The following is an 8,948-nucleotide window of genomic DNA, read 5'->3' on the forward strand; positions in this document are numbered from 1 at the left end:
GGAAACCACCACACCCTGAGGCTGCATTCATCGTAGCTGGGGATTTTAACAGGCTAATCTAAAAACAAAACTCCCTAAATTCTATCAGCATATTGATTGTGCTACCAGGGCTGGTAAAACCTTGATCATTTTATACTAACTTCCGCCGACGCCATAAGGCCCTCCCCCGCCCTCCTTTCGGAAAAGCTGACCACGACTCCATTTTGTTGCTTCCAGCCTACAACACAGAAACTAAAACAACAAGCTCCCGCGCTCAGGCTGTTCAACGCTGGTCCGACCAATCTGATTCCACTTCAAGACTGCTCGATCACGCGGATTGGAATATGTCCGCATTGCGTCCAACAACAACATTGACGAATATGCTTATTCGGTGAGCGAGTTCATTAGAAAGTGCATTGACGATGTCGTACCCACAGCAACGATTAAAACATTCCCAAACCAGAAACCGTGGATTGTCGGCAGCATTCGCGTGAAACTGAAAGCGCGAAACACTGCTTTAACCAGGCAAGTGACCGGAAACATGGACCGAATACAAACAGTGTAGCTATTCCCTCCGCAAGGCAACAAACAAGCTAAGTCCAGTACAGAGACAAAAATAGAGTCGCAATTCAACAGCTCAGACACAAGAGGTATGTGGCAGGGTCTACAGTCAATCACGGATTACAAAAAGAAAACCAGCACGTAGCGACCAGGATGTCTTGCTCCCAGACAGCAAAATAACTTTTTGCTCGCTTTGAGGACAATACAGTGCCACTGACACGGCCCCGCTACAAAACCTGCGCTCTCCTTCACTGCAGCCGAGGTGAGTAAACATTTAAACGTGTTAACCCTCGCAAGGCTGCAGGCCCAGACGGCATTCCCAAGCCGCGCCTCAGAGCATGCGCAGACCAGCTGGCTGGTGTGTTTACGACATATTCAATCAATCCTTATCCCAGTCTGCTGTTCCCACATGCTTCAAGAGCCACCAATTGTTCCTGTTCCAAGAAAGCTAAGTAACTGAGCTAAACGACTACCGCCCCGTAGCACTCACTTCCGTCATCATGAAGTGCTTTGAGAGACTAGTCAAGGACCATATCACCTCCACTCTACCGACACCCTAGACCCACTCCAATTGCTTACCGACCCAATAGGTCACAGACGACGCAATCGCAACCACACTGCACACTGCCCTAACCCATCTGGACAAGAGAATACCTATGTGAGGAATGCTGTTCATCGACTACAGCTAAGCATTTAACACCATAGTACCCTCCAAACTCGTCCTCAAGCTCGAGACCCCTGGGTCTCGACCCCCTGTGCAACTGGGCCTGGATCCTGACGGGCCGTCCCAGGTGGTGAGAGTAGGTAACAACATCTCCACCCGCTGATCCTCAACACTGGTCCCACAAGGGTGCGTTCTGACCCTCTCCTTACTCCCTGTTCACCACGACTGCGTGGCCATGCACGCCTCCAACTCAATCATCAAGTTTGCGGATGACACTACAGTGGTAGGCTGATTACCAACAACGACGAGACGCCTACAGGAGGAGGTAGGGCCCTCGAGTGTGTGTAGGAAAATAACCTCACACTCAAACTCAACAAAACAAAAGGAAGATGATTGTGGACTTCAGGAAACAGCAGAGGGAGCACCCCCCTATCCCACATCGACGTCAGTAGTGAGAAGGTGGAAAGTTTTAAGTTCCTCGGTGTACACATCACGGACAAACTGAATTGGTCCACCCACACAGACAGCGTGTGAAGAAGGCGCAGCAAGCGTCTTCAACCTCAGGAGGCTGAAGAAATTCGGCTTGGTCACAAAAGCACTCACAAACTTCTACAGATGCACAATCGAGAGCATCCTGTCGGCTGTATCACCGCCTGGTACGGCAACTGCTCCGCCCACAACCGTAAGGCTCTCCAGAGGGTAGTGAGGTCTGCAGAACGCATCACCGGGGGCAAACTACCTGCCTCCAGACACCTACACACCCGATGTCACAGGACGGCCAAAAGATCATCAAGGACAACAACCACCCAACCACTGCTTTCACCCCGCTATCATCCAGAAGCGAGGTCAGTACAGGTGCATCAAAGCAGGGACCGAGAGACTGAAAAACAGCTTCTATCTCAAGCCATCAGACTGTTAAACACCACCACTAACATTTAGCCCGCTGCCAACATACTGACTCAACTCCAGCCACTTTAATAATGGGAATTGATGGAAATTAATAAAAATGTACCACTAGCCACTTTAAACAATGCCACTTATAATGTTTACATACCCTACATTACTCATCTCATATGTATATGTATATACTGTACTATATCATCTACTGCATCTTGCCATCTTTATGTAATACAATGTATCACTAGCCACTTTAAACTATGCCACTTTATGTTTACATACCCTACATTACTCATCTCATATGTATATACTGTACTCTATACCATCTACTGCATCTTGCCTATGCCGTTCTGTACCACACTCATTCATATATCTTTATGTACATATTCTTTATCCTTTACATTTGTGTGTATAAGGTAGTAGTTGTGGAATTGTTAGTTAGATTACTGTTGGTATTACTGCATTGTCGGAACTAGAACAACAAGCATTTCGCTACACTCGCATTAACATCTGCTAACCATGTGTATGTGACAAATAAAATTTGATTTGATTTGATTTGAAATTCATCTTTCAGCATGACAATAACTTAAAACACAAGGCAAAATATACACTGGAGTTGCTTACCAAGACAGCATTGAATGTTTCTGAGTGGCTTAATTACAGTTTGACTGAAATAGGCTTGAAAATCTATGGCAAGACTTGAAAATGGCTGTCGAGCAACGATCAGCAACCAATTTGACAGAGCTTGAAGAATTTTTAAAAGAATAATGTACAATCCTGGTGTGCAAAGCTTTTAGACTTACTCAGAAAGACTCACAAATGTAATCACTGCCAAAGGTGATTCTAATGTATTGACTAAAGGGTGTGACTACTTATGTAAATTAGATATTTTTGAATAACATTTTCCATAAATTTGTAAACATTTCTAAAAACATGTTTTGACTTTGTCATTATGGGGTATTGGGTGTAGATGGGTGAATTTAATTTTTTAAAATCTATTTGGAATTCAGGCTGTAACAACAAAATGTGGAATAAGTCAAGTTTTATGAATACTTTCTGAAGGCACTGTAAGTACAGGGAAGTAAGTACAGGGAAGGTTTCTTGTCACATTTCTTGAAATTGACCAAATACAGTATCATATTTTATATACTTGTAATTAGTAGACATTAAGGGACACCCATTTGACAGTTTTAAGTGTTTAAATGTAACATACTGAAAATTAGAATGAAAGTAAGTTAAAGAATATGTTATTTTGGAAGACTTTAGGGCACCTTTCCACAAAACGTTTAAAGGATACATATACTACCGTTCAAAAGTTTGGGGTCACTTAGAAATGTCCTTGTTTTTGAAAGAAAAGCACATTTGTTGTACATTAAAATAACATCAAATTGATCAGAAATACAGTGTAGACGTTGTTAATGTTGTAAATGACAATTTTTTATGGAATATCTACATAGGTGTACAGAGGKCCATTATCAGCAACCATCACTCCTGTGTTCCAGTGGCACGTTGTGTTAGCGAATCCAAGATTATCATTTCAAAAGGCCAATTGATCATTAGAAAACCCTTTTGCAGTTATGTTAGCACAGCTGAAAACTGTGGTTCTGATTAAAGAAGCAATAAAACTGGCCTTCTTTAGACTAGTTGAGTATCTGGAGTATCAGCATTAGTGGGTTCGATTACAGGCTCTGACACCAGTTCCACCCAGGGTGTTGAATGCATTGGCATAGCCATTTGCTGCCTGGTTACTGTTGACAACGTCAGGAATCTGGTAATCAAAAGCAAAACATAGATTACAGTGTATACTGTTCCCTCAATGTGTCCCATTTGATACATGAAGTTTCTGGTTTATGTTTTACTTTTCCCATTGAGGTAATGAGACTCTATTTCTCTCTCCCTCTCCCTCCCCTCTCCTTCCCTCCAAAGACCAGGAGCTAAGAAATCATCTTCAGGTGAAAATGCAATCACCCTGAAATTCTTAGGTTATTACTGTGGACTTCAATATTCCAGTTGTTAAGGTTTATGACTCATTACTGTAATGAAAAACGAATGAATTACACTGTAAATAAATCATACAGAAATCTTTTTAAATCTAGAGGCCAAGGTGTCGATGTATTAATTACCACAAAGATGTTTGAATAGTTTGTCTGGCTYTAACCGCTGTTGGTGAATTCGCTGGGGGTGACACTTGCAGTAACCAGAGGTAGAGGAATATGTACACTTAATGTTATTTTTTTAATGTACACTTTTAATGAGGCTGTGAACATGTGACAGCCTGAGGCTTACAGTTGAAGTCGGAAGATTACATACACTTAGGTTGGAGTCATTAAAACTCGTTTTTCAACCACTCCACAAATTTCTTGTTAACAAACTATACTTTTGGCAAGTCGGTTAGGACATCTACTTCGTGCATGACACAAGTAATTTTTCCAACAATTGTTTACAGACAGATTATTTCACTTATTTATTTCACTTTTCACTGTATCACAATTCCAGTGGGTCAGAAGTTTACATACACTAAGTTGACTATGCCTTTAAACAGCTTGAAAAATTCCAGAAAATTATGTCATGGCTTTAGAAGCTTCTGATAGGCTTACTGACATAATTTGAGTCAATTGGAGGTGTACCTATGGATGCATTTCAAGGCATACCTTCAAACTCAGTGCCTCTGCTTGACATCATGGGAAAATCAAAAGAAATCAGCCAAGACCTTCACAAAAACAATTGTAGACCTTCACAAGTCTGGTTCATCCTTGGGAGCAATTGCCAAATGCCTAAAGGTACAACGTTCATCTGTACAAACAATAGTACGCAAGTATGAACACCATGGGACCACGCAGCCGTCATACCGATAAGGAAGGAGACGCGTTCTGTCTCCTAGAGATGAATGTACTTTGGTGCGAAAAGTGCAAATCAATCCCAGAACAACAGCAAAGGACCTTGTGAAGATGCTGGAGGAAACAGGTACATAAGTATCTATATCCACAGTAAAACGAGTCCTATATCGACATAACCTGAAAGGCCGCTCAGCAAGGAAGAAGACACTGCTCCAAAACCGCCATTAAAAAAAGCCAGACTACGGTTTGCAACTGCACATGGAGACAAAGCTCGTACTTTTTGGAGAAATATCCTCTGGTCTGATGAAACAAAAATAGAACTGTTTGGCCATAATAACCATTGTTATGTTTGGAGGAAAAAGGGGGAGTCTTGCAAGCTGAAGAACACCATTCCAACCATGAAACACAGGGGTGGCAGCATCATGTTGTGGGGGTGCTTTACTGCAGGAGGGACTGGTACACTTCACAAACTAGATGGCATCATGAGGCAGGAAAAATGTGGATATTTTGAAGCAACATCTCCAGACATCAGTCAGGAAGTTAGAGCTTGGTCGCAAATGGGTCTTCCAAATGGACAATGACCCCAAGCATACTTCCAAAGTTGTGGCAAAATGGCTTAAGGACAACAAAGTCGAGGTATTGGAGTGGCCATCACAAAGCCCTGACCTCAATCCCATAGAAAATGTGTTGGTAGAACTGAAAAAGCGTGTGCGAGCAAGGAAGCCTAGAAATCTGACTCAGTTACACAAGCTCTGTCAGGAGGAATGTGCCAAAATTCACCCAACTTATTGTGGGAAGCTTGTGGAAGGCTACCCAAAACATTTGACCCAAGTTAAACTATTTAAAAGGCAATGCTACCAAATACTAATTGAGTGTATGTAAACTTATGACCCACTGGGAATGTGATGAAAGAAATAAAAGCTGAAATAAATAATTCTCTAGTATTATTCTGACATTTCACATTCTTAAAATAAAGTGGTGATCCTAACTGACCTAAGACAGGGAATTTTTTAACGAGGATTAAATGTCAGGAATTGTGAAAACTTCAARTGTATATAAACATAATATGACGTAACATATACATTTTATTAACATTAAACATTTGCTCCATTATTCGAAAATGTTGTTAGAGTCTCTGTGTAGCCTATGCGCCTGCGTCATGGGTGTATGTAGACATGGATGAGCTCCTACTTGTTTGCCGTCAATCACGTATGCTAGGTTATCCTGGCCCATCTCTCTCCCTCTGCACCACCACCACTCATCTGGCTGTGGGATCTCACTTTCATGTAAAACAACAAACACTTTACTGCCACAATGATACAATAGAACGCTCATACTGATCAGGGTAACTGATCTGGATACACACTGGTTGGGGACAAAACGGTAGCAGAACTCTCTTACCTTATTTCCTCCTTGTAACTGGATTCTGAAATGATCCACAGAGAGAACATAATAATGAATCATGTATTGAAATGTATTGCTGTTGTTGATATGGCATAAATAATGTAGCAGAATTAATTCTCTAACACTTGTCCCCAGATACATAGGTCTTCGGGTAGGTGTTGTAGGCCTATAGTAGGAGTTCTGATCTTAGACATCATGTGTACCTTTTCCGACCGTGTCAGTGAATCTTCTGCATCCCAAAATTATCATACATAAACCGCCATTCTCATTAGGAWGTTTACTCCAAGTCAATCTCTTTGTTGAAATCTCCTTGAAATCTGTTGCTTGTTGAGACATGCATCGGACAGATGAGGCAGATAGCAGGAGCCAAACAGTCCTACGGTCACAGTTTTTTCTGGCTTGCGTATCCTGTATGTAGATAAGGGCCTCTGCATTATATACCATCCCGTAATTGTCCTTAGAGAGAACCTTAGTGAGACCTGTCCTGACTCATTCAACTTTTTAATAGTCTACTTGTTTTCTACTTTCTTTAGTGAGACAGAGGCTCCTTGCCCTGTCAAATACTTTTGATTTTGGCCTTGACTGTTGCTCTCATGACTATAGTTAAGGGGATTTGTACTTGATCCAAGCTAAAGAAAGGCTGCTTACTTGCTTATTTTCTGCATTTGCAGCAGAAGAGGATTCCAAGGATGAGCAGCCCCAGCAGAGCGAAGCCACCGATGGAACAAACGACAGCCATGAGCACAGTCCATCCAGGGGGCCCTGTAGAACAGGGGTCTTTAAGTAAGTAAGTGTTAGTGAGTTAGTATGTTTGGTGAGTGAGTATCAGAGTAAAAACTGACATCTTGGGCTTCAAACTCAGTTGCCTATTGAGTCAGCAAGTTTTACTGTAACTCCAACCTGTCACTAGTTGTTACAGTACTAAAAAAATCTAATGTGTGACAGAACTACAGGAAATTATAAATGGCAATTTATGGGAGTGTTTCATATGCATATAATATGAAGCCTCTGTGACCTTGAGCGGAATGCACAATTTGTATCACGTAAGCATCTACCTGCATAAACAGAGACTTATTAACTTATTTATTAATGTAATAAGTGATTATGCTAAAATAATCATGGTCCCACAGGACAGGACAGAAGCATATGTTGAGGGAGGTACTCTTATCCTTTCTCAGAGGAAATAGTCTTTCTTATTGCTCTCAAGAATGAAAGGCAACCAGGTTTTACTGGGATTTTTGGCAGCACRTAGACTTGGCCAGGAACCCATACAATTACCCTGATCTGTGAGAACTCCACAAGGGTTCCCATTTCTGACAATGTAAGGAGACCTCACTAAATCCTATCCATGTTGAAGGTACTGTCTAGGCTACTGGAAGTGACCAGAAAGACAGAGGAGTCAAAAGAGTTCTTACCAACCACCAGGTAGATGGAGCTGGGCAGCGGGTGGTCAGGGCAGACACAGAGGCCAGGCTGACAGTCCCACTGACAGTGAGGAGGCTGGTGGAGTTATACAGACCATCCAGGGCCTCACTGCTGATATTGTAGCTGTTCTGGTCCACCCTGGCCCCATCCAGCACCCAGCTCACTGTGGACTTAGGGAAACCAGCGGAGGCCTCACACCGGAAAATGGACTGATGGCCCTGGGCCACTGTTACGTTACCTCCCACAATGCTCACTGTGCCGCCCTCTATCAAATCWAATTTTATTGGTCACATACACATGGTTAGCAGACGTTATTGTAAGTGTAGCGAAATGCTACGTGCAGCAATATCTGACATGTAATCTAACAATTCCACAACAACTACCTAATACACACAAATCCAAGTAAAGAAATGGAAAAGTAATATATACATATAAATATATGAATGAGCAATGACAGAGCAGCATAGGCAAGTTGCAATAGATGGTATAAAATACAGTATATACATATTTAATGAGTAATGCAAGATATGTAAACATTATTAAAGTGCCATTATTAAAGTGACTAGTGATCCATTTATTAAAGTGGCCAATGATTTCAAGTCTGTATGTAGGCAGCAGCCTCTCTGTGTTAGTGGTGGCTGTTAAACAGTCTGATGGCCTTGAGATAGAACCTGTTTTTCAGTCTCTCGGCCCCAGCTTGGATGCACCTGTACTGACTTCGCCTTCTTGATGGTAGTGGGGTGAACAGGCAGTGGCTTGGGTGGTTGTTGTCCTTGATGATCTTTTTGTCCTTCCTGTGACATATGGGTGCCTTAGGTGTCCTGGAAGGCAGGTAGTTTTCCCCTGGTGAAGCTTTGTGCAGATCGCTCCACCCTCTGGAGAACCCTTGCGGTGTTGGGCGGTGCAGTTGCCGTACCAGGTGGTGATGCAGCCCAACAGGATGCTCTCAATTGTGCATCTGTAAAAGTTTGTGAGGGTTTTAGGTGACAAGCCAAATTTCTTCAGCCTCCTAAGGTGCTGTTGCGCCTTCTTCATCACGCTGTCTGTGTGGGTGGACCATTTCAGTTTGTCCATGATGTGGACGCCAAGGAACTTAAAACTTTCCACCTTCTCCACTACTGTCCCGTCGATGTGGATAGGGGGGTGTTCCCTCTGCTGTTTCCTGAAGTCCACGATCATCT

Source organism: Salvelinus sp. IW2-2015, linkage group LG23 (genome assembly GCF_002910315.2).
Source record: "Salvelinus sp. IW2-2015 linkage group LG23, ASM291031v2, whole genome shotgun sequence".
Lineage (NCBI taxonomy): Eukaryota > Metazoa > Chordata > Actinopteri > Salmoniformes > Salmonidae > Salvelinus > Salvelinus sp. IW2-2015.